General features: G+C 40.0%; 5 non-coding genes across 5 annotated transcripts; all 5 read right to left on the reverse strand.

The window, feature by feature from the left end:
* Nucleotides 1-12,390: 12,390 nt before the first annotated feature.
* Nucleotides 12,391-12,464, reverse strand: trnan-guu (transfer RNA asparagine (anticodon GUU)). Its single transcript has one exon. It is a non-coding gene; the product is annotated as a tRNA-Asn (tRNA).
* Nucleotides 12,465-12,754: 290 nt separating this feature from the next.
* trnan-guu (transfer RNA asparagine (anticodon GUU)) lies at nt 12,755-12,828 on the reverse strand. The gene has a single exon. It is a non-coding gene; the product is annotated as a tRNA-Asn (tRNA).
* Nucleotides 12,829-13,832: 1,004 nt separating this feature from the next.
* On the reverse strand, nt 13,833-13,906 carry trnan-guu (transfer RNA asparagine (anticodon GUU)). Its single transcript has one exon. It is a non-coding gene; the product is annotated as a tRNA-Asn (tRNA).
* Nucleotides 13,907-14,196: 290 nt separating this feature from the next.
* On the reverse strand, nt 14,197-14,270 carry trnan-guu (transfer RNA asparagine (anticodon GUU)). Its single transcript has one exon. It is a non-coding gene; the product is annotated as a tRNA-Asn (tRNA).
* Nucleotides 14,271-14,924: 654 nt separating this feature from the next.
* trnan-guu (transfer RNA asparagine (anticodon GUU)) lies at nt 14,925-14,998 on the reverse strand. Its single transcript has one exon. It is a non-coding gene; the product is annotated as a tRNA-Asn (tRNA).
* Between the last annotated feature and the right edge of the window lie 7,069 nt (nt 14,999-22,067).

Consider the following 22,067-nt stretch of genomic DNA (forward strand, 5'->3'; position numbering starts at 1 on the left):
CATCTTTTCAACATACAGTATGGCATAGTTTAACCAATATATTTATGATAGGACAGTGTCCTTTTGTTAAAATGGCAGAGGTCGAGATCATTTTAAATGTGATTGTATGGGGCCATGCTACTTCTTGAAATATTCCTAGACTTTAAGTTATAATCCTTGTCATTACATTTTCATAAAATCAAGCTTAGTTTTCTGGGTCTAGCCATTAAATAACCTCTCTGCTGCTTTAATTTGTAGTGGCGGGGTCCATCATTCCTACTAGGGCATTCAAACCAGGCACCCCCTTTATCTCATTGATATCACTCACTTAATGCAGTATCAGAACTATATTAAGTTACTGCTAATGCAAACCCAAGCTTTTCTACTGTTGTTGCTTATAGGCTGTGGCTCAGGAGGTAGAGCAGATAGTCCACTAATTGGAAGATCAGTGGTTTGATCCCTGCCTGTCCCCATGTTGAATTGTCCTTGAGCAAGATGCTGATCCCCAAATTTGCCCCTGATGATAGGGCCAGCACCCTGCGTGGTAGCTTACCATCATCAATGTGTGAGTGTGTGTGAACGGGTGAGTGAACAGCATAAACATCGTAAAGTGCTACATAAATGCAGCCATTTACCATTTATTCTACCACATTAAAACCTTTAAAGTGCCTGAAACGCTTGCTGGCTTTTATTGTGAAGCAGTTGCAGGAAATATAAAGTATTTGTCACTAAGGTCAATTTTTGACATTTTTCAGCAGTGCATCAGATTGAATTTTTGTAAGGGTGTAATGGAGCAAGAAGCAGCAGCCACAGCAAACTGTTAAATGAGGAGCTGCAGGCGGCAGCAGCAGCAGCAGCACACAACTGCATACCACAGCAAGGTAACCATCTTCCCCTTACTGCACCCTGCTGTTGTGTGGGAAACTTCTCGCGCTATCTGCAGCATGAAATCGGATTGAAGTTCTTCTGATGTATTTTTGACAAAGTAGCTGCAGCAAGGAGTGCCTGCTATGGTATTGATTAGTAAGGTAAAGTAGAAAAAAGTGAGCCATGGGGGTACAGGGTCTAAAATAAACTTAAAAATAACAAAAGGAGGTATATTCCATGCAGAATTATTTAATACCAACGTTTCAGCAGACAAGCAGGGAATCTTTACATAGAGAATGACAGTTTTGTAATGTGTATTCTTTTGATTTACACACAGTTATGTTTAGAGTTAATCATCTGTGCAAAGTGTACTTCAGCCATTTGCCTCATACCGGGAAGAGGCTATTCTGATTAACAACCTATGAACCTGCTCATTGTGGGAATTCATTCACAGGAATTAATTTAGTCTGCATATTGGAAGGCTCCTAATTATCAATTGTACGTCATGTATTACAGTAACCTGCTTGACCTCCAATTACAATAGTACCAATCAGAGTGGGGTTAATTCCGAGCGACGATCAATTTGGCCCAATCATTTTGCTCTTCTCCCATGGGTGACTGAGTCACTTTGAAGCAAGCAAATGTATTTCCAGCCAGCCCACATCAACATATTACCTTGTTTTACTGTCTCTGTTAATAGAACACATTCATCACAACCACTTTGCATATTGCTATGCTTCTAAATGCAGCGTTAATGGTACTATGCTGAATGCATACTCGAGCGCAGCAGCATTCTCATTGAGATTAATACAAATGGACTATGACTGGCACTTTATTCTGTGTTGTTGTTATCTGTTGAATCTTTTTATTCGCTGGTATGACTGTTAATCCTTGCTGGGTTTGAATGTTGTCCTCCTCTGCAAATTAACTCTAGCAAATGTGCCCTTGACTGCCCTATCTGATAAAATAGAATAATTTCTCATTAAAGCATGTGTAGAGAAAGTTGAGAAAAATGGAAATAAATAAGGAATACTCCACACTTCTTAGTAGTAAAGGTCATCAGTGAACGTATGAACATCAAATTGTATTTCTGTGAGGAATAAGAGGGTTCAAGAAAAAAGTGTGTGTTACATGCAGCCTCAGGAAAGGAGCGTTGACATTATAGTTTGTATGTGTGCACTCTACAAGAGCACACATAAAAGGAAGGCCACAAGTTGTCTCCTGAGTACACTTTCTGCTGAACAGCCAATAGTAACTGTCTTTGAAGGCGAACTACAATGGAAAGGGGAAACAAAAGCTTTGCTCCACTGTAACCCAGGAGTAAGTAGGAAGGCCTAAACAATGACAGCATGTCCTTGAGTTATAAATATATAATATCCCTCAGGTGGCACTGGGAGACAGCAGCTTCTGATTTGCTTTGGTTATAAATCATTCATTACACTTCACATCAATAATTAATATTCCAACCAAGCCTGAATCCTTTATGTAAATACTGTCACACGTTGGAAGGTTACCATTGTAAACTTGCATCGACAGCAGTTTTTGAACTTTTGATTGCTGGCTTAAGGTGCGGTGTTTGTCTCTTTATTCTTTTTAACTAAGCCGCCAAATAAGTGCAAATTGCATGCAAGAGTGCAGTGAATAACATATGAACCTTGTGAATCGGTGTGCAAGTTGATTACCAATTGATTACTTTTACAAATATCTCTATGCACGACATGTGACATGTTTTCCATGACATGCATAATGAAACTGTCACAAGGATATCAGGTGCCTGTTGAAGCGACTAGTGTTTCTTTGTGGCCAGTAGAGAAATATCCTCCAAATTATATTGGATAGTTTGCTGTCAACACACAGAATCTAATGTACTGACCAAATGTGTAGTCAGACATCAGAGTTGGAGCTGATGGTCCTTCCTGAGTGGCAAAATCAGAAAAATGTGATACAAAGTCTCTTCTTGTGTGTCTTATTATGGGTAAAAATCTAAATATTCACATTTAAATAGTTCTTCTAGACATGTATGTCCAGTTAAAATGAATGTTTAACAGAATGTAAAAGCTGGTATTAGAATATAGCAAAAATTATGGGCCATTTTACTCCAAGTATTTATCTTTTAATTTAAAGGTTAATCTTAAACCAATTTGTTATAATCATCTACATTTGGGGATTGGGATAGAAAATTCCAACATTGATGAAAAGGTCAGAGGTTGCGTAACACTAAAACTCTTTGTTTAGCTTCCATACAGTACCTGTGCCACACACCAGCAGTGCTGAAGATCCAATCAATCACAGCTCATTAATGACAAGAAATGGGCTGCAGAAACAGGACCATATGGCCCCAGCTCACAACTCCTCATCTCCCCGTCTGGAACCTAGAGGAAAAAAAAGAGGAAAAAAAGCTGTGCATGTCTTTTCCCCTAATAGTTATGATTATATTGTTAATCCCTTTTGAAACTTTCTTTTTAAAAGTTTGTCTCTTTTTTTTTTTTTTGTTACATCGAGAAAGGTTGAACTCTTTTTTTTTAACTAGCAGCTTTTGTAATATTGAATGCTTGGATTCTGTTTAGGAGTTATAATTTAGAGTTGTTTCAAAAGGTTTGGAAGAGACATGACATCTTGTTACTTGGTTACTGTGAGTCAGCCTGTGTTTGAAGAGTCCAAGATAATTATTTCCTCACATTTCCTTCCAGGAGCTAAGATGTGAATAACATTTTATCGATTTACAAGTTTGAAAACGTGCATTTACCATAAATTTCACATGGAGAAGAATCCACCATATATGTCAGAGCTCTATAGATCTATGTTGATTGGAAATAGCAGGAAACTGTCTGGAGCGCACACCTTTTTTTTTTTTTTTTTTTAAGCTTACTTACTTCAAAGGCACTGTATAAATGTGCACTTTCGTCAGTCTCTTCAGCGCTTTGATGCCTTGATCCCACTGAACTTTGCTTAAACAACATTTAAGCTGTAGATAGTTTTCAGGAGAGAGAGAACTGAAATATTATTGATTCATATTAGGTGTCTGCTGCTGTTTGTGTAGCTGAGGCGCTTTTATCTCCCATTCCATCGACACTAATGCCTCAGCAGTAGCCACTACAACTTTCCTGATGGACACGACTTGGCACTCTGGTATCCTATAAAATGCTTCAGCAGGCGATAATATGGGCAAGAGCAAAGCACAGGACTGCAGACTGGCACTTTTGTCATGTTAATGTGACCGCATATGACGCTTCGCAAATAGGATTTACTGTACAGGGCCCCCTGTGAAATGGAATTGCAGTCTCATAAAATGTACTTTTAAAGAAATTGTGTGAGGGAACTCTGGGCAGTAAATTAAACTCCTCTGGCAGGATTAGATGGAGGAGGAGGAGGAGGAGGGCAGCTGGATGTGGCGCAGCTGGAGAGCTCCTGCTTACAGAGGTCATGGATCCGCTGTAATCCCACACCTCTCCATTTCAGCCTTTATTCTATTTTATTGCATGTTTTATTTTTCCTTGAAACAATCACCAAAAGGGGAGCTGTGACATAAAATTCAAACCTAATCCAATCAAATGCAGTGGGCATATATTGGAGAATGCCTATAAACTGGATCGATATGTGTGTGAAAGACAAACTGAACCTTTTGGGGTTTAGCTTTGTGGGGAAAGTGTAAAGTTTTAAAGCTAAGGTTACCTCTCGCTTGTGTAACATTTTGAGAGTGGAGGAGCAATTGTTGGATGATTCTCCACACTGTAGGCCCACAGAGCTCCCCTCATTAGGCCACATGTACGAGTGGCAGCTCAGCAACAGTATGTTCACAAGTGAGTCCATGCAGAAGTCATCTAGGGCCTTAACATCGCTCTGGTCACTGACATTTGAGTGTACTTCAAGACTCTCCACACTGTGCCTTTTAAAACCTTCTCCTCTATCAAACCCCCAAATCCCTGAATCCCTCGCCCTTATGTGTGTGTATGTGTGTGTGTGTGTGTGTGTGTGTGTGGAGAAAACTCTCAGTAGATATCCAGCTGTGGCTGCTGATAGGAGCTTAGATGAACTCTTAACAAGCTTGCGTGTGTGTAAAGATGCAGGAAAGGTGAGAAATCACTTCCTCCTGCTTTTAAAAAAGAGCTCCTCATCTCTCAGGCATTTCTTGCACCTCTGGAGTCAATTGAAAGTTGACAAAACAACCACTCAACCTTCAAGTGTCAAAATCTGAGCAATAGAATACTCCAAATATTTCAACCAGACTAAAAGTGAGTACACTCTTTTTCTTACTCTGATCCATAAAAATATGACATTTTGAATAGAGCCTGCACTGATAATCCAGTTTAAGAGCCTTTAACAATAAATTTGGTTAAGCTACTTTAGAAAAAAAATCCATAATGAGGGATAAAAGCTGAATGGAGGCTTAATTGCTATTAAAGCCTTTAATAAGTGCATGTGTTGAGTTTTATAACAATACAAAAGATTCAATCACAAGGCATCTACAGTACACCAAGCGGCTTTTATTACACATTTTAAAAGCATTACCTTTTAGGAAACCATATGTCTGTAAATACAGTGCAAAATTAAATAAAATTCCACTTCGGCTCTCAAGCATTCTCTTTGTAGAGTACTCATGTAGACGCTATCATACAGTACACTGTAAAATAGCACTGAAGGAGGCTGATGCTTCTCTGAATACAAAGAACAGCACTACTTATAATCAGCTATTTGATTTAGTTAAACATGACTCATGAAAGAAACAGTTGCTATGGCAATTGTTGCTTTGGCGCCATCTTAGGGATGTTTTTCCTGATAGAAGAAAATTGCCTTCCTATTAAATAAAGTATGTATTTTGTTATCTTTATTTACCAAGTTTTACTGTACAAACCTGCATTTCAATGTGACATTTAAAAATCTAGAGGTGATGTGGTGTAAGATTAGAGTCTCAATGTGAGGTGATACACATCAAAGACATCCTTTTTACTTCTACCCACGACAATCTGACATTTGGACGAAAGCTACTGGAGTGTGCATTAAATATTAATAATATTCTTTTTGTTTGTTTTTGTCACATGTAAATTCCAAGCACCAATTGAATTCAAAATGTATTGACAGTTGTGATGTTGTTTGCTTATGTTGCTATTTGGAAACTTCAACATTGATTAATTAGGCATTTAACATTATAGGTAACTGGCACATTCCTCTAATTTAGTCATTTAGAATATAAATCAGTGCATTTCATAGCTTTTATTTAATTACTCAATGGCTACCGTACTGGCACTGATGTTCTAACATATGATATAGCCCTTTAAAGGACAATACATGTACACTGTTACCTATATTCACCCATGCAGAGCAGAGTTATTGCAGTTCTATAGATAGTTGTCAGTCAGAAAATGAAATAATTATGTTATCCAGGATGCTCTTGTGTGTCTCCTCCTGGATGTGATAACATCTCTTCTGATCATTTCCTCCCACATGACATCCTGCTTCACTGCACTTCAGCTCATTTGTCCACATATAAGAATAAAGGTTTTTGTAGGAAATGGAGATGCAAAGACAGAAACAAACAATGCTTTACATCATCTTAGAAAGCCGCTTCATGTTTCTAGGAGGATTCCCTGGTCAACAAAACTACAGAACTCAACAGCCAGGCAGATCAGCTTTTGAGGAAATATTGATTGGGAACAAACTAAAAGTTTCACAGTCTTTGAACTGAAATGTTCTTCAAGCAGTTTTTGCTTCTTTCAGACATTTAGGAAAGGCATTTGCTGATTTTTCCATTCACAATAAGGTCTTGTGGGATAGCAGATTTGACATAATGTCTGAAATCCTACATTTTGACACAATGTTTAGAAGTGCTGTCACACGTGATATATTCTGTCTACAGAATGAGCTTACTTTGAATGTGTTGGCATCTCTCTCTCTCTCTTTCTTTTGTTTTACACAGCCTAAATCTCTTAAATCATCTCTCTCTTTCTCCACCTCGACTGTTTCTCTAAAATTTTAGACATTTCTTGTTTTACAGTCTCTTTGCTTTTTCACTGACTTCACTAACACCCCCCCAACCCCTCCTCCCTGCTATTTCACGCATCATTTCTCTGTTTAATTGCTGCTGGCTGAAACCTTCTCCATATTCCCCAGCAGCTCAGCATTCCTCCAGTCCAATGCTATTGCAGCCTCGTGCTATTCAATTACCCCTCAGTAGGCTAAACTAGGCAAGCCAGGCCAGGACTGTTTGGGCTCTCAATCACTGAAACAGCACTCTGGACATTGGCCAAACATCGGCGCCTCGAAATGATAAAACAAAAGCACCGCAGCATTGTTGATTTGAACTTGAGGTGATTGAGAATGGAGTACTGTGCACGATGGCAATCTATTGTTTATGCTTTTTGGACTGCAAAAAAAACCCTAACAAACCCAGTAACCAGATCAGTAACCAGATAACTCCTTTAGCCCTGACTCTATTTTATAACTATTGCTTATTGATTTTAACTGTATTAACCCTCCAGTTGTCCTCAGGTCAAGGAAGGACAGAAGGAAGGAAAGAAAGGAGTAAGGAGGAAAAGAGGAAGGAAGTAAGGAGAGAAGGAAGGAAGGAAAGGAGGAGGGAGGGAGGGAGGGAGGAAGGAAGGAAGGAAAGGAGTAAGGACGAAAAGAGGAAGGAATTTAGGAAAAAAGGAAAGGAGGAAGGAAAGGGGGAAGAAAGGAAGGAAGGAAGGAAAGGAGTAAGGACGAAAAGAGGAAGGAATTTAGGAGAGAAGGAAGGGAGGAAGGAAAGGAGGAAGGAAGGAAGGAAGGAAAGGAAAGGAGTAAGGACGAAAAGAGGAAGGAATTTAGGAGAGAAGGAAAGGAGGGAGGGAAGGAAGGAAGGAAGGAAAGAAAGGAGGAGGGAGGGAGGAAAGGACGAAGGAAGGAAGGAAAGGAGTAAGGACGAAAAGAGGAAAGAATTTAGGATAGAAGGAAAGGAGGGAGGGAAGGAAGGAAGGAAGGTAAGGAGGGAGGGAGGAAGGAAGGAAGCAAGGAAGGATGGAAGTAGGAGGGAACAAAGAAAGAGGGGAGGAGAGGAAGAAGGAAGGAAAGAAGGAACAGTCAAAAGAGACAGGTTAATTTGACCCGGGAAGACGACACAAGGGTTAATAGATAGAGGACATTGCTTTTTGATGATCTTATCTTTGTATGTGTGTGTGTTTGTGTGTGTGTCCATGTCGGAGCAGATTGACAGCAGAATGAGAGGACATGACAGACAGTCAGAGCTTTTCCTCACAATTTGGAAACCAACTTATTTGGACTTCCACAGGCTAATTTATGTAAGTTTTACTTTCAGTTGGATGGAATTACTTTAAATTCGAAGACCCATCACTCAATTTAATGATCTTTCCTGCAGTCTTTTGTTTTTTCTTAAGGAGAAATCTAGTTTGGGAAATCAGGTATTGGAATGTGCTACCCCAATCAAGGAAATCAGGTTTCTCATTTCTTAAATTGACATATAAGAATTCAGCTTACTGGAAGAAACCCTCTGCAACCCAGTTACTTAAAGTATGAGTGTTGAGCCGAGTGTCGATACTGGTAATTTGATTGATGTGTGCTTGTTATAAAAAAGGGAGGGAAAAAGTCTTGTATCAACATTTATATACAGAGCCATGACGTGCTTCCACCACGTGTGTTGACAATGTGTCACCTAGCAACACTGGCCTTCATATGTCAAGGTGTGACAGGAAACGCCCACCCAGAGGCTTGAAAGCTTAGACACTGCTACCAGAAATATGTTCGGAAAAATGGTTTAATCCTATTTAAGTTTTCATATTTCATTACACAAAAAGCAAGGATGAATTTCAGTTTGACTTTGAAGCAGGAAAACAAACACACATGATTGAATGACTTGCTTTCTAAATATAAAGCTATAAATAAAGAGGAGTTTTTCAGTCGAATACTTAAGGGGCTTAATGTTTTGTATTCTCTGAGCACGGTGTCTATTGTATCATTTAGAACTGTTTGAAAGCTACATGAGGGCATCAATGTGTGTTTTCTTTTTTCTTACTCATCAATTATGCTTTGCTGTCACTAATGCTGGGTGATGAGTTTGTTTCCATAGAGACATCACTCAGTCAGTGATACAAAAAAAGCAAGTGAATAATAATGAACTCCCTGAGTAATCAAGTCAGTATTCAAACACCAACGCATGAGGAGATCCAAACATTTGTCTTTATCATACTGATGTTTTGCAACTTTGTCAAAATTAGATTTGACTTAGCGTTTTAAAGTGTGGACACTATATTTGTTTTGATGCCATTTTTTTGTGTCAGATGAAAGGAAAATGAAGAGTTTGTGGGTCATTTTATCATTCCTTACAGAAGCCCTAAACAGCTTCTATCCATCATGCCTCCATAATCACGCCAGTGTTGTTTTCTTTTAACAGCAGCATTACCAGAGACACTTTCAAATACTTCCGCAGTAAGCAGCAGAGAAGATGCTCATATTTGCAATTGTAAGCATGAATATGAATACAAAGCCAGAGCAGGACGTTTCTAGGCCACACACAGACACACACACACACACACACACACACACACACACACTCAATATGTTAACCAGCAAAGCAAAATACACACAAACCTAGCGCTTATCTTTTTTTTTCTCTCTGAGGCCTCACACATCGTAATGGCTCTATCTGCGTCACGCACACACACACACATATACACAATCCACTGAGGTATCCAGAGTAATTATCAGGCTGTTAATGATTGCCGTGCATCAGCAGTGCTCCAACCATTCATTACAAGAGCTTCTTCAGGCCTCTATTGGGCCCACGAGACTGCTTATCACGCACCACACCACTTGATGGGCTTAATGCAACCTATTAACCAACAAAAGTCTGGATGTGAAGTTTGCCAAACCCCTCCCATCTGTAAAACACTTTGATTTATGTTTTTGTATCAGTCCAAAGTCAAGCACTGGATTGGGATGAGATGGATTGTTAAATTTTATCTTCTTAAGAGAGGATGTTGCACTGAAAAAAACTGTAATTACTCTTGTAAGAGCTACAGTGGGATGTGAGGAGTGTGGTCACAACTAATCCGCAACTGAAGTCATTTTACAGCAAGCCTAGTGTGAAGTTCTGCACAGCATGTATGGCAATTGTAAACATGTGATATTATAATGTTAGCCACGCAACAGCGTCTTGACAGCTAGTAGCCTTTGGAGTCACCCCTTCTATCATTCAATCTATCCCATCCACTTATATATTCACCCTCTCTCCTGACACTGACCCGTGTCACTGCCATGCACAGAGGTTTTTACCATGAGATAGAGAAGGTCGATAATGTCTGCTGACATCACAGTGGGGAGATGTCACCCGGACCATAATGAGGAGCTTTCCCCTGTGTACGGACATGTGATGGTGTGAGTGTGTATGCATGTAGAGGTGCCATGACGGGGGCATGTGACTTCAAAGCTAAATGGAGAGAGAGTATGTTGAAGAAATACACGTATTTTCCATGGCAACATGAATCATCACACATCACACATATAGATGGATGACATATTAAAGGAAAAACCAACATTAAGTCTCTTAGTAAGGTGTTGGGCCACCACATTTTGTCAGAACAGCTTAAATTGATTGAGATCTGGTTACTATGAAGGCCAAAGCATAGGTTCACTTCATTTTCACACTCATAAAATTATCTACAACCCCCCCTTTGGATTGGGGGTGTTGTCATGCTGGAAGAGACCACTCCCATCAGCATAGAAATGTTCATATCACAGACTAGTGGATCCAAAGCATGGCAGCAAAATGCCCCCCACATCATAACAGAGCCACCAAATGCCCTCATTTTACAGATGAAGCATACTGACCTGTACCATTTGTATAGTTTGTAGTATATTATGGTAGTTCTGGTTTGGATAAATGTTTTGGCGTCCATCAAATACAATGGAGGTAAATTGAATTTTGTTTCGGAAGTCACATCATTCAAAAAATGACACCTAAAAAATTCAACAGAAACATCTCCAGCGATAATCTTTCTATTACTTTATTGTGGATATTCTTCAAAATATTCTATAGACAGTAGGACTATTCCATTAATACATTACAATTTAAATAAATAAATGTGGTTAATAGAAATCTTGTGTGGTCATCTTTTATAGTGCCTTGCCTGTAAAAATACAACAGATGAGGACAGGTGAAGAAACTATGTTGATACATACCATTCTGTGTTTTGATATTGTTTTTTATACATTATTTCTATCATTTAGTAATATTTGTAAAATATCCATCAAAAAAAAGATCCATTAATTATGCTGTTTCAAATACCTGTTTTTTTCTCTCTCCATTCATTTTTACATATAACAAATCCTTTAGCTACACTATGGCGCATTGAGAGAAATTGACATTTGCTAAACATTTTCTGTATCAAATTATCAGCGTTTTGGTTTTTGGGCAGAAATGTTGACGTTAAAATTACATGACATGTATTGAAAGGCCTTTATTAGAGGTCTACCTGGGGGGATAAAGTGTGTGCTTGGTGTATATATGCAGACAGAAAGAGGAACTGTGAAAAGATAGATAGACTAGAGCAGATATATGCATGCTGAACTCACTGCAGCAGTTTGGCACGGCAGCCTCCTCAATTCAAGACATTCACAACAAACTTATGTCTAGCTGTGACACGGCAGCCAAGAAATAACACAACCTTAAACAAAAATGAAGCCTTTTGTTTATAGGTTAATCTGAAGAAATGCCAAGACCAAATCTGGATCCAAACAAACACATTTGTAAACAGGTAGATAAAGTACACAGCAGTTTGGCTTGGCACTCACTTTAAGTACAGTACAACTGCACCAACACAAGTTCAAGTCATCACAACAACAAATAAAGGCACGGCGGCCAAGATAATTAAGGTCCACAAAATGCAAACAAAAAGCAATGCTTGCTTTAAAGACCCAAGCAGACTGGTGATCAGAGGCCCAGTCCTGGCACGGCGGCCATATTAAGGCCTGTTAATGACAGGCAGCCAACATAACACAAACTTGATTCAAAAATGACTCGCACTTACTATTTGTAGCTCTAGTTGTAAAGAAGTCCATGCACCAGCACCAGCCTGTCAGCGTGAAGATGTCTGTTGACTTGTAGAGGGCCACCAGAGACTTGATAAGCAGAGCCGAAATGTCCTCTATGATATTTTGTATCAGTTGTAAAGTTAAAAAAAAGATCTCCATTCATCACATTGTCAGTGTTTGTCTTTGGTGTTTCTGGTTGAAAGCAGTGAGCAAGCATAGCAGACACAGTCAGGCACGCTCAATTTTAGCAGAGGGTGTGGCCTCGATCTTTAATCCCCGCCCACACGTAGTACCATTTTGTGTATAAAGGAAATATGGAAGGCATTCTAACCATGGCATAATAAAGGAAAAGCCCTTTCAATACATGCTACGTAGTTTTAACGTCAACGTTTCAGCCAATAATGCAAAGCGCTGATAATTTGATACAGAAGACATTTAGCAAACTTCAGTTTCACTCATGCCACCATAGTGTAGCTAAAGGGTTTGTTATTCATAGTAGGAAACATTACAATTGAATGTCCACATCCCTGGGTGGGCTTGAACCACCAACCTTTCGGTTAACAGCCGAACGCGCTAACCAATTGCGCCACAGAGACTCAGTGATCCTTTATTGGAGGGGGTGTGGCCTCGATCTTTAATCCCCGCCCATATGTAGTACCATTTTGGTATAAAGGAAATATGGAAGGCATTCTAACCATGGCATAATAAAGGAAAATACCTTTCAATACATGCTACGTAATTTTAACGTCAACGTTTCAGCCAATAATGCAAAGCGCTGATAATTTGATACAGAAGACATTTAGCAAACTTCAGTTTCACTCATGCCGCCATAGTGTAGCTAAAGGGTTTGTTATTCATAGTAGGAAACATTACAATTGAATGTCCACGTCCCTGGGTGGGCTTGAACCACCAACCTTTCGGTTAACAGCCGAACGCGCTAACCGATTGCGCCACAGAGACAGCACGCTCAATTTTAGCAGGGGGTGTGGCCTCGATCTTTAATCCCCGCCCACACGTAGTACCATTTTGTGTATAAAGGAAATATGGAAGGCATTCTAACCATGGCATAATAAAGGAAAAGACCTTTCAATACATGCTACGTAATTTTAACGTCAATGTTTCAGCCAATAATTTGATACAGAAGACATTTAGCAAACTTCAGTTTAACTCATGCCGCCATAGTGTAGCTAAAGGGTTTGTTATTCATAGTAGGAAACATTACAATTGAATGTCGACGTCCCTGGGTGGGCTTGAAACACCAACCTTTCGGTTAACAGCCGAACGCGCTAACCGATTGCGCCACAGAGACTCAGTGATCCTTTATTGGAGGGGGTGTGGCCTCGATCTTTAATCCCCGCCCATATGTAGTACCATTTTGGTATAAAGGAAATATGGAAGGCATTCTAACCATGGCATAATAAAGGAAAAGACCTTTCAATACATGCTACGTAATTTTAACGTCAACGTTTCAGCCAATAATGCAAAGCGCTGATAATTTGATACAGAAGACATTTAGCAAACTTCAGTTTCACTCATGCCGCCATAGTGTAGCTAAAGGGTTTGTTATTCATAGTAGGAAACATTACAATTGAATGTCCACGTCCCTGGGTGGGCTTGAACCACCAACCTTTCGTTTAACAGCCGAACGCGCTAACCAATTGCGCCACAGAGAAAGCACGCTCAATTTTAGCAGGGGGTGTGGCCTCGATCTTTAATCCCCGCCCACACGTAGTACCATTTTGTGTATAAAGGAAATATGGAAGGCATTCTAACCATGGCATAATAAAGGAAAAGACCTTTCAATACATGCTACGTAATTTTAACGTCAACGTTTCAGCCAATAATGCAAAGCGCTGATAATTTGATACAGAAGACATTTAGCAAACTTCAGTTTCACTCATGCCGCCATAGTGTAGCTAAAGGGTTTGTTATTCATAGTAGGAAACATTACAATTGAATGTCGACGTCCCTGGGTGGGCTTGAACCACCAACCTTTCGGTTAACAGCCGAACGCGCTAACCGATTGCGCCACAGAGACTCAGTGATCCTTTATTGGAGGGGGTGTGGCCTCGATCTTTAATCCCCGCCCATATGTAGTACCATTTTGGTATAAAGGAAATATGGAAGGCATTCTAACCATGGCATAATAAAGGAAAAGACCTTTCAATACATGCTACGTAATTTTAACGTCAACGTTTCAGCCAATAATGCAAAGCGCTGATAATTTGATACAGAAGACATTTAGCAAACTTCAGTTTCACTCATGCCGCCATAGTGTAGCTAAAGGGTTTGTTATTCATAGTAGGAAACATTACAATTGAATGTCCACGTCCCTGGGTGGGCTTGAACCACCAACCTTTCGGTTAACAGCCGAACGCGCTAACCGATTGCGCCACAGAGACAGCACGCTCAATTTTAGCAGGGGGTGTGGCCTCGATCTTTAATTCCCGCCCACATGTAGTACCATTTTGTGTATAAAGGAAATATGGAAGGCATTCTAACCATGGCATAATAAAGGAAAAGACCTTTCAATACATGCTACTTAATTTTAACGTCAACGTTTCAGCCAATAATGCAAAGCGCTGATAATTTGATACAGAAGACATTTAGCAAACTTCAGTTTAACTCATGCCGCCATAGTGTAGCTAAAGGGTTTGTTATTCATAGTAGGAAACATTACAATTGAATGTCGACGTCCCTGGGTGGGCTTGAAACACCAACCTTTCGGTTAACAGCCGAACGTGCTAACCGATTGCGCCACAGAGACAGCACGCTCAATTTTAGCAGGGGGTGTGGCCTCGATCTTTAATCCCGCCCATATGTAGTACCATTTTGGTATAAAGGAAATATGGAAGGCATTCTAACCATGGCATAATAAAGGAAAAGACCTTTCAATACATGCTACGTAATTTTAACGTCAACGTTTCAGCCAATAATGCAAAGCGCTGATAATTTGATACAGAAGACATTTAGCAAACTTCAGTTTCACTCATGCCGCCATAGTGTAGCTAAAGGGTTTGTTATTCATAGTAGGAAACATTACAATTGAATGTCGACGTCCCTGGGTGGGCTTGAACCACCAACCTTTCGGTTAACAGCCGAACGCGCTAACCGATTGCGCCACAGAGACAGCACGCTCAATTTTAGCAGGGGGTGTGGCCTCGATCTTTAATCCCCGCCCACACGTAGTACCATTTTGTGTATAAAGGAAATATGGAAGACATTCTAACCATGGCATAATAAAGGAAAAGACCTTTCAATACATGCTACGTAATTTTAACGTCAACGTTTCAGCCAATAATGCAAAGCGCTGATAATTTGATACAGAAGACATTTAGCAAACTTCAGTTTCACTCATGCTGCCATAGTGTAGCTAAAGGGTTTGTTATTTATAGTAGGAAACATTACAATTGAATGTCCATGTCCCTGGGTGGGCTTGAACCACCAACCTTTCGGTTAACAGCCGAACGCGCTAACCGATTGCGCCACGGAGACAGCACGCTCAATTTTAGCAGGGGGTGTGGCCTCGATCTTTAATCCCCGCCCACATGTAGTACCATTTTGTGTATAAAGGAAATATGAAAGGCATTCTAACCATGGCATAATAAAGGAAAAGACCTTTCAATACATGCATTGCAATTTTAACATCAACGTTTCAGCCAATAATGCAAAGCGCTGATAATTTGATACAGAAGACATTTAGCAAACTTCAGTTTCACTCATGCCGCCATAGTGTTGCTAAAGGGTTTGTTATTTATAGCAGGAAACATTACAATTGAATGTCCACGTCCCTTAACGCGCTAGCCGATTTGGCGCAATCGGTTAGCGCGTTCGGCTGTTAACCGAAAGGTTGGTGGTTCAAGCCCACCCGGGGATGTGACTATCCAATTGTACAGTTTCTAGTTTTTATAACAAATCCTTTAGCTACACTAGCGTGCATTGAGAGAAATTGAAATTTGCTAAACGTCTTCTGTATCAAATTATTAGCGTAACTGCAAGTAAAATGTTGAACATGTAATGGTAAACTGTAAGAAGTTCAGTATAGATGGAGAAAGATTGAAGAAGAGGGTGACAGAATTGGGCAGGGAGTGGACCGTCAAAGATTTGTTAGAGTTAGAGATCAACAAATACAGGTTAAAAGGGCTATGTTAAAATAATTAAATGAAACCGGTTTAATATCTAGAATATAACTTCAACATAAAGTAGTCTTTATCTTCCTATTTGGAATTTTGTAATTGATGTCATGACATCCGATACAGTAGGGGGCAGTGTGCTCTTTTATCGTTAGTACTCCAGAAAAGCAGAAGAAGGTTTGAACTCTGGAGGTAACCAGGAAGTTAAGGTCACCTCATGCCAAACAATTTATGTCACAATCCTGCTCATTCTTATGTGCACAAACTTAGCAATGAAGGACACACTGAATAGCTGAACTTGCCATCCTACTGAAAATATTCTGCAATAAATTTGAAGGGCAATGGAGAGTATTGTAAAATTTTACAACACTGTTGCAAACTGACTGTGTCTGCTATTCTTGCTCACTGCTTTCAACCAGAAACACCAAAGACAAACACTGACAATGTGATGAATGGAGATCTTTTTTTTTTACTTTACGACTGATACAAAATATCATAGAGGACATTTCGGCTCTGCTTATCAAGTCTCTGGTGGCCCTCTACAAGTCAACAGACATCTTCGCGCTGACAGGCTGGTGCTGGTGCATGGACTTCTTTACAACTAGAGCTACAAATAGTAAGTGCAAGTCATTTTTGAATCAAGTTTGTGTTATGTTGGCTGCCTGTCATTAACAGGCCTTAATATGGCCGCCGTGCCAGGACTGGGCCTCTGCTCACCAGTCTGCTTTGGTCTTTAAAGCAAGCATTGCTTTTTGTTTGCATTTTGTGGACCTTAATTATCTTGGCCGCCGTGCCTTTATTTGTTGTTGTGATGACTTGAACTTGTGTTGGTGCAGTTGTACTGTACTTAAAGTGAGTGCCAAGCCAAACTGCTGTGTACTTTATCTACCTGTTTACAAATGTGTCTGTTTGGATCCAGATTTGGTCTTGGCATTTCTTCAGATTAACCTATAAACAATAGGCTTCACTTTTGTTTAAGGTTGTGTTATTTCTTGGCTGCCGCGTCACAGCTAGACATAAGTTTGTTGTGAATGTCTTGAATTGAGGAGGCTGCCGTGCCAAACTGCTGCAGTGAGTTCAGCATGCATATATCTGCTCTAGTCTATCTATCTTTTCACAGTTCCTCTTTCTGTCTGCATATATACACCAAGCACACACTTTATCCCCCCCCCCCCCCCCCCCACCCCGCAGGTAGACCAACGAAAGGTAAGTGTCATTCTTATTTTTCTTCAGTTTGTGTTGTTTGTCGACCACCGTGCCATGACTCAGTCATGCTTGTTTTTTTACCTCTTAAGGTGTGTTCAAACTGAGCATGAGGCAAATTTCTGCCTTTCTTTATTAGCATAAATTTGAATATTGGAGTGTTTTTTAGAGTGTGTGTCACTACAAACAGCCATGGACTACACAAACATAACATCTGACTAACAAAACAAACTGTGTGTGTGTGTGTGTGTGTGTATGAGACGACTCAGACTGACCTCAAATTTTATTTTATTTTCCTGGTATTGCATAGTTAAATCATTTTAAGCAGGTATTAACACATCTATGCCTTCTATTTTCACCGTGGAGGGCTACCCACTCTTTATATCTGCTTGTGTCTTTCCAATAACTTTGTACACAATTGTGCCTCCTCTAAAATTAGCTTCACATTCAGTCTGCACACATCTTTATTCATGTGGAGGTATGTCTGTATATAAGATGCTACCCTGCCAAACTGCTCTAATATGTCTACATATACAGTATGAACAACTTCTGCAATGGCTTTTTTCCTCAGGTAGACCGACAACAAGTGAGTGCTATTCTTATTTACTCTATGCTTTTGATGCTGTGTTGTTTCTGGGCCGCCGTGCCACGACCGGGTCTTGTTTTAGCAGCTGTGCTATGATGGGGCCTATGTGTGTAGTTAGATGGCAGCTGAACCATTTGTGATTATGACGGCTACTGTCTTACAGCTGCGATGAGTTCTTATTAACCAAGTTTGCCTGGATGCAAATGAATGAACCTCTTCATTCTGGAGTGTTTACAGTAAGCACATGCAAATTGATGTAGTTGGAAAGGAAGCCAGTCATGATAGTCGGTTGGCAAGTTATCATTGGTCTAACGATACCTATAGTGCTTGTTTCAGCTCAAAGTGGTTTAATACTGTGGCACTGTCCTACTTTATTCACTCCATTGAATGTAGTCTGTGATATTTTTGGCATTGAATATAGGACTTTTTCTTGCCTTTACATTGTTATGACAAAGCAGGGATGGTGGGATAAAGTGCATATTGTACATAATTCACACGTGTTTGGTGTGTTTCGTTGAGCCTCAAGTGTGTTTAGTGCTTGTCACCATGCTTTAACCATCAGAGGTTTGCATCAAACAAGCTGTATTGTAGGTAGAAAATAGTTTTATCTTTGAGGGTTTTATGAGTAAAACCTGGCTTAAGAAACAGCAAGTGCCTTGATCTAAGCAATTGACCTTTTTTGCACATCACCCAGCATGTGGTCTGTCCTATGTTTCTCGCCCTCATCCTCTCAAGACCTCTTTGCAGACTCATGTTATAAATACAAGAATAAGCCGCCAGTGTTTGAGCGATTGATGTTTGAACAAAGACTGACCTTGCCCAACATGGATGTCTCTGGGTTTGACAGGAAGTAAAAGAGTGACGAGGTAAATTTTTAAAAAGCAGCCCAACCATGATTTATGTTCCAGGTATATGTTGTCAGTATGTCTTCAGGCCAGGTCATTTGGTTGAGTTTAACCTGCAGCCATGTGCTGCATCTTTGACTGAGCCTGGAGAGATGCTGTCTGTCACAGCTGGTTTCTGAGGTTCTTCATCTGAGCTTTTGTTTGATCTGCTGACATGTCTCTTCCCCCGAAAGCCTATCAGTAAACAGCTTGCACTTGTCCCTAGGTATTTTGCTATGGTATAATGTTGCCTGTAGCTCATGCTTGTCAAGATTGTCTACAGTGTTAGGTCACAATTGTGAAAAAATGTTTGAGTAATCAATATTCAACACGTTTTTTTTTTTTTTTTAATAATCTGGTTAATTTTATGTTTTTAACTTTTAATTTTAAGTAATGTCATTAAGTACTTGTTACTGCAGTTTTGTAAAGGAAATTATTTCTAGAATTTTTGATGGCCTTGTCATTACATTGTCTTACATTTTAATAATTCAACACAATTCAGGCAGGACAAGTTAAAGCAGAAATTCTTCTGAATAGTCAGTTCAGTGGCCCCAATAAACAACGGAAATATCTGTGAGTTGTTATTATTGTAATAACAATGAAAATGGAAAATAAATAAAATAAAATAAAGAATATTTTCCAGCTGGACCATAGCTGCAAGTCAATAGTCTGAATGCTAATTGACTTATTTACATCCACAGATAATGAGCATGTTGGAGGACTAAGCTTAAGTGGTGATTATTATCAGTGCTAATATGTTGCCTGTGGGAACTGCTCGGGTTGATGCTAAATACATAAAGTACTCTTCCCCTAAAATTGCTGAAACATTCTTACCTGTCAGTACTGCTGTCGTAACATCTCGCAATGACAAGCTTATTTTTTCTGTAATAATTGAATGGGAATGTTTACCAATAGAGAATTTGTAGCCTGAGGCTCACAACAGCAACAAAACATTTTCAGGCTGATGATGCCTGTCTGGCTGGTGGATGCGTTGGCAATAACACCACACACGAGATGTCAGTCTCACAATTATAAGATCAATTCCTGGTTGGATCATGTCATGAACCCAGAAGGAAGTTTTGTAGCCTTAGCTTATTCAGCACTGGAAGGCAACACACTCAGCACAACATAGCCCCCCATGTCCATGCAAGCTAATACATTTTTATTACTTGTGTCAGGCTGTTTTAAGGTACCACACTATGCAAATGATGAATTCTTCCTCGGGTATATTTTCTTGCTGACAGTTGGGAGAAAAGCTGAGTGTCACAATATTGATCGCACCCCCCCCCCCCTGCTTCTGGACTTGGTTGGAAAAAAATTCTTCCACATATCTATATCTTTAAGAAAAGGACTTCGGAAATATTTCTTATTTCTGAATACTTGCAGCCAGTTCCACCCCCAGCCGGTGAAAAAGTAAAACTTTATCAGGATGTAGCTGATAAATACATGAGACCTTTAATGGATGCCCACCACCAGATTGAGCGATTTCAATCAGGTCGCACCAAATCTCAGCATGTTGCTATGTGCTGTGAAGATGTATAGCTGGGTGAAAATACCTTCTTAATGGTGGTGAGTCTGAAAGAAATGGCGAGAGCGGACTCCTATTACTTATATTCTCTCCACTCTCAGCCTCACCTAATGGGATATGCCTCAAACTGAACAATAGTTCCATTAAACGCCAAGTCAGAAACAAGAAGCTAGACGCTGAGCCTTTCAAACTGGCAAGCCAAGCTGAAAGATGGAATTTCAGCTGCTTGAGATTAAAAGCCCTCCGAAGCAGATGGAAGTGGGAAAGAATGAGAGGAGGAAGAGAGGAGAGAAAAAAAAAAAAAAAAAGTAGACGGAGGGAAAAACGAGGAAGCACAGGAGCAAGACAGAGGTGGCAGGCAGTCAAAGTGGCAGTTACACTGTAAATAAGATCTCCCCACAGGGTGCTTAGCTCTGGACTGCCTTTGTCTGGCCTTTAATAGCTTACAGGGCTGAGAGAGACAGATTAGAGCAAAACTGCAGGGACACAGAAATATAGGCTTTGTCTACAGCTAGGATTTATCTCCCACCCTGCGTCTGAACTTTGTTTTCCTGGGGGCCTTCAGTGTGTTGACTTGTAAAACCTGAGTTGTGTCGCAGTTCCTGTTGCCTACTGAGTTTGAATCATTATCACCTCAAAAAGATTATCTCAACTGTTTAAATGCCTTCTCTCTCTCTCTCTCTCCCTCTCTCTCTCTCCGTCTCCAGTGTTTCACAAACAGCTGTTTGATGGCAGTATGCTTCCACTACTTACAATCGACTTGTGCAGAGTTGATGGACGTGTGTAGTTTGTGAACTTTTGCAACTTTATTGGGATGCATTTTTCCTTGTTGAAGCAGAGGAGCATACTATGAAGCAGGCTCATTAATCAAAGTGCAGCCTAAAGGGAAAACATACTGGGCTACATTAATTTTCACAGCAGAGTGGCTGAGGGAAATGATTAATATATTACCATGAGGAAACAGGTTAAGAAGCCCTGATTACTGTCATATAACAGATCAATGAGAAGTTATGTATTACTTAACTATTTTGTCATCCTAAAATGAGCTAGAACAATTTAATATACAAGATATTCAATATAGTCCCTACTCTCTTTCAGTAGGTCTTAAATAAATTCATAAATAATCCTTTTTCCAGAATTTAGACAACTGTGTAGCATAGGACTGGAAAAAAAAGGGGGGGGGGGTAATTTACATAATACATCTCGCATTTAAAATCAGGTGTCGTTAATAATGAGCACTTGTGTTTGAAGGAGCTCTTCATTAGTGTGAATGAGCATGTGATTGCCCAGGCTTTGATGTGACTTCACACGGCAAAACCGGATTGGGGTGGCTAATGACGTTCGGAAAACGGCGGCCGAGTTCAGTGAATGTCAGTGCTTCTTTTGACATTAAAAGTTAACACGAGACCCTGAGTCCCTTTGATGTGACACACCTAAGTTTAAGGAAGCTTTTGATAGGCGGTTGAACAAACGGGGGTGTGAGGCATGATGAAAAAATTGCACACTATGCATTATCTGCTAGAAAGTAATCCAATCCCACGTAGACTCTAAATAGCCAGACTTAATACTTGGAGGCTGACCAGGACCCTTATGGTACATTCAAATTTTTAGTGCCTATTTTGTGTAAGTTAGTCAAACCACAGGAGGCTCAAATAATCAAACCTAATACCTCTGTTCCTGTTTTGTCACGACTGAAATCTCCATAAATGTCAACTTCATCCATCACTCTCTTATTGGCTCCTGTTTTGTCTGTTTTGATCATTTCTCTCTTCTAATTGTCTGAAAACATGATAAGCACACGTTTTCTGAAAGTGGTCCGAGCAGCAACAACACGGGCACCTGCGTGTTTTGATGGCGGTATGCTA

This window comes from Scomber japonicus, chromosome 22 (assembly GCF_027409825.1).
Source record: "Scomber japonicus isolate fScoJap1 chromosome 22, fScoJap1.pri, whole genome shotgun sequence".
Classification (NCBI taxonomy): domain Eukaryota; kingdom Metazoa; phylum Chordata; class Actinopteri; order Scombriformes; family Scombridae; genus Scomber; species Scomber japonicus.